This window comes from Cannabis sativa, chromosome 7, assembly GCF_029168945.1.
Source record: "Cannabis sativa cultivar Pink pepper isolate KNU-18-1 chromosome 7, ASM2916894v1, whole genome shotgun sequence".
In the NCBI taxonomy this organism is placed as follows: Eukaryota; Viridiplantae; Streptophyta; class Magnoliopsida; order Rosales; family Cannabaceae; genus Cannabis; species Cannabis sativa.
Window position 1 is genome coordinate 9,835,537 of NC_083607.1, and position 5,096 is coordinate 9,840,632.

A 5,096-nucleotide genomic window follows, 5' to 3' on the forward strand; every position below is an offset into this window, starting at 1 on the left:
TGGAATGCTGTACTGAATTTTAGCTTCGTACCCATTGCCCGTTGCAAACTTTGCCAAAATTTGGAGGTGAATTTCGGATCCCTGTCCGAAACTATAGACTTTGGTACCCCGTGAAGTCTCACTATCTCCCTGACATATAACTCTGCCAACTGATCCACTGTAAACGTTGTTCTAACCGGTAGAAAATGAGCAGATTTCGTAAATCGATCCACCACTACCCAGATGGAGTCATACATACCCGTGGTCCTAGGTAACCCGACCACAAAATCCATCGTAATATCCTCCCATTTCCATTCTGGTAGGGTTAGAGGCTGCAACAACCCCGCCGGGTCTCGATGTTCGGCCTTGATCCGCCGACACGTGAGGCATCTCGATACGAATTCTACCAAATTCTTCTTCATACCGTTCCACCGAAGTACGGTTTCAAGTCTTGGTACATCTTGGTGGTGCCGGGATGCATAGAATATGGAGTAGAATGAGCCTCCTCAAAGATCTCGTTTCTCAAGTCCACACTGTTCGGGACACAAACCCTGGCTTTATACAAAAGCATCCCACTATCTGACACTGAAAAGTCTTTGGCTTGACCAGCCAATACCTCATCTCGGATTTTCACTAACTCCGGATCTGTCGTCTGAGCAACCTTTATTCTTTCCAACAGATCAGATTGCAGCGTCAAGTTGTGAAGCTGACCTACCACAAACTCAATGCTGGATCTAACCATGTCCTCAGCTAGCTGGGGTGAGATCTGAACCATGCTAGCTACTTGCCCGGGACCCTTTCTACTCAGGGCATCAGCCACCACATTGGCTTTTCCGGGATGATAGAGGATCTCACAATCATAATCCTTCACTAATTCCAACCAATGCCTTTGTCTCATGTTCAAATCTTTCTGAGTAAAGAAATACTTGAGACTCTTATGGTCGGTATAGATCTCACACTTCTCTCCATACAGGTAATGCCGCCAAATCTTCAGTGCAAAAACCACTGCGGCTAATTCTAAGTCATGGGTCGGGTATCGCTGTTCATAATCCTTTAACTGACGGGAGGCGTAAGCGATAACCCGATCGGCTTGCATCAATACGCACCCCAAACCCTGTTTGGATGCGTCACAATAGACCACGAATTTCTCCTCGTCCGAAGGCAAAGCTAGTACCGGAGCAGTAATCAACCTCTGTTTCAGCTCCTGAAAACTAGCTTCGCATTTATCTGACCAGATAAATCGCTGATTCTTCTTTGTAAGCTCGGTTAGGGGCATTGAAATTTTGGAGAACCCCTCCACGAACCTACGGTAGTACCCAGCTAATCCCAAAAAGCTTCTGATCTCTGTCACTGTCTTCGGTCTCGGCCAATCCCTGACGGATTCAATCTTCCCGGGATCCACCTTGATCCCATCTTTACTCACAATGTGACCTAGGAAGGACACCTGAGACAACCAGAACTCACATTTCTTGAACTTGGCGTAGAGTCTATGTTCTCGAAGTCGTTACAGTACCATCTGAAGATGTAACTCATGCTCCTCTTCTGACTGAGAGTACACGAGGATGTCGTCGATAAACACAATCACACAGATATCGAGGAAATCCTTGAATACCCTATTCATCAGGTCCATGAATGCTGCAGGAGCATTGGTTAGTCCGAATGACATAACCAGGAACTCGTAGTGTCCATACCTAGTGCGGAAAGCCGTCTTTGGAATGTCCTCCTCTCGGATCCTCAACTGATGATAACCCGAACGGAGATCAATCTTAGAAAAGACCGTCTTCCCCTGAAGCTGATCGAACAAGTCATCGATCCTAGGTAACGGATATTTATTCTTCACCGTCAGCTTGTTCAACTCTCTGTAGTCGATGCACATCCTCATAGATCCATCCTTCTTCTTCACGAACAAAACCGGGCTCCCCCAAGGTGACACACTGGGCCGAATGAACCCTATGTCAAGCAACCCTGGGAGCTGAATCTTCAATTCCTTAAGTTCGGTGGAGCCATCCTATACGGGGCTTTAGAAACCGGATCCACCCACAGTGCCAAGTCAATCACGAAGTCAATCTCCCGATGAGGTGGTAACCCACGGAAGTTCTTCGGGAAAAACGTCCAAAAATTCCCGAACCACTCGATGTCTTCGGCCGAATGGTGTACGGCCGAGTGGTGTCCACCACCACGGCCGTAAACCCTAAGCACCCACCGTGCAATAATTCTCTCGCCGACATAGCCGAGATCACCGGATCCGAGATCCCTGAACCGAACCCACAAATACGAACGGTTCTTCACTTTCCGGTTGGAAGACCACCATCTTCCTCTTACAAATCAATGCTCGCCGAATATTTAGATAGGAAATCCATTCCTAAAATAATATCAAATTCGACTAAGCTCATCTCTATCGGATCGCCGCTTAACTCTCTACCATCTATCCCGATCGGCATAGACCTAATCCACCTATTGGAGATAACCAATTCTCCGCTGTGTAACAGGGTTCCAAACCCTGATGCATATCTATCAAAGGGTCTACCCATCTTACTAAAGACTCTGGCCGCCACATAAGAACGTGTAGCCCCGTAATCAAACAAGATCGAATAAAGCGAGTTGTTAATAAAAAGCCGACCCGTAACAACCGATGGGCCGGCATCGCATCGGCCGCGTGATAGCGAACACCCCGGTCGGAGTGGGTATCGCCGGAGCTCTCGGTGCCTCCGGCCGGGCCCGGGGACATTCCCTCTTGAAGTGCCGGGCATGCCACAATGAAAGCATCCCGCCCCTTGCACTCTCCCCGATGATGCCTCTTGCAGCGAGGGCACTCGGGGTAGGAGAATCGGGTCTCATTACCACCGGGACGACTCCTGCGTTCGGTTCCCCGAACCTCTTGTTCGGCTCGAGCCGCCGAAGCGATGGGTGCCCTCTTCCTCCGATCAATGGCCGAACCACTACTCCCCGCCGAAGCCCGATGCAGAGGGGTAGGAGCTCCGCCACCAACCGAGTATCGGGCCGAATCCGACATACACCCCACCGCGCCCTCGGCTCGCAGCCTTCTCCACCATCCGAGCATAGGTGGTGCCGTCGTCGCGGGTAATCATCAGGTCATGCCTGATCTTGGGATTCAACCCGTCCAGATACTTCTCCTTCCTGCTGAAGTTGGTCGGCACAATTCCCGAGGCTAACCTCGCCAACCGGTCAAACTGAGTAGTATACTCAGTGACACTCATGTTCTCCCGCTGGGTCAGGTGAACGAACTCTTTCCTCTTGGCGCTTCTAACCGCCTCATTGTAGTATTTCGCGTTGAAGAGTTCCTGGAACCTTTCCCAGGTCATGGTGGTGACATCGTGAATCTGAGACACCATGTCCCACCATACCAGGGCATCCTCCCGGAACTGGAATGTGACGCACACCACTCTGTCGTTGCCGGTGACACCCATGAAGTTCAAGATTCTGGTGATCACCGTAAGCCACTGCTCGGCTTTCGATACATCTGGACCTCCCAGGAATACCGGAGGTGCTTGCTTCCGGAACCGCTCATACAAAGGTTCCAATCTATGGGCCGCCACCACTATCTCGGCACAGGCGGCGAGGGCGAGGTGCCACCGGAACTGCGGCACCGGAACCGCAGGAGCACCCCGCCGTCTCAACCTCTCGAATCTCGAGGTCTTGTTCTTCGATCCGGCTTGCATCTCCGCAAACCGCAACTCCCGCCCGTGGCTCCCCGATCGGGCAGGGGAGCACAGGCGCCCCGTGGCGGGTTTTCATCACCCCGGCCACGAGCCCTGCCTCGGGGACCTCTACCTCGGCCCCTAGCAGGTGGGGGAAACCGAGCTCCCTCTCCCTGATTCGACCCCACGGAGTTGCCCCGACTCCTGGTAGTCCGCCTGGCGTCCATCTAATTAGAACCGCCTGCGAAACCAAGAGTTGGCATATCAGGTCGTATTCAAGGCGAGCTTACTAATGCCGCTTAATTTGGAAATTAGAAATGAAACATGCGCCTATTCTACTATCAGGCTACTAACATGCTTCCTAACAGGCTTTTCTTTTTCATAACTGAATAAAATAAACTACTAAAGCAATAAAGGCTTACTGAACCGTGAACCGAGCTAACTGCTGATGATGATTGTACATGTCGTGACGATCTTCGGAAGACAACCTGGCGGCTCTGATACCAAATTGTAACACCCTAACTATCTTAGGCGTATTACGTGATTTTTAAACGTACTGTGCAGCTCGTTGCTAGTCAACGAGGTTTATGGAAAAACGTGATTAATTAAAATTTTGCTTTTTCATTAAACTTATAAACCGTTTTACAAAAAGTCTCGGGATCCCGATTTATAAAAATATTTACAAACGTTTTAACTGTTCAACTTTTACATCAAAATAAAGTCGTCTAACGACAGTTACAAAAATCTCAGCCCTGCTGTCCCGAGGATCGTACGCTCCAGGCCTAACCGCCCCGACATGTACAATCTCATATGCTCGGTCACGGTCCATCGCCCACAGCCTTGCCTTTACCTACACATGAACGTAAACTGTGAGTCGACAGACTCAGTAAGAAAAGCATAATAATAACATACATAAAACTGACTGCCGTGTCCAACACGATACTGAGTCCCGCTACTGCCATGTCCAACATGGTACTGAGCACTACTGCCATGTCCAACATGGTACTGAGTTTTGAACGTTCAGGGGACGGTACTATTGACAAGTATCCTCCTGATCGGTCGAACCGGTCATACTCCGGCTGCTGGTCATACTCTAGCCTGTACCGACGGGATAGGTCAATAGTACTGAACCACCAACCGGTGTCGGCTGATCGGCCGAACCGGTCATACTCCATTCTTGGTCATACTCCGGCTGTCTCGACGTGACGGGGTTGGGTGGTTCGAAGCCTAAATACATATCTAATGTAATCTAACAGCTTCCTACATGCACGCTAAACATGTAATCTACATATGCATACCGTTATACTAATCTTACCCGGATTCCGATTTCGGGTGTGCGTCAACCCGACCGGAACCGAAGCCGAACGGCGGATTGCGGCTCCTAAACCATAAAAATCACAACGCTATAAGTGACACGCTAAATCACTTCCCGGGGACTAAAACTTGAAACTAAAAGTT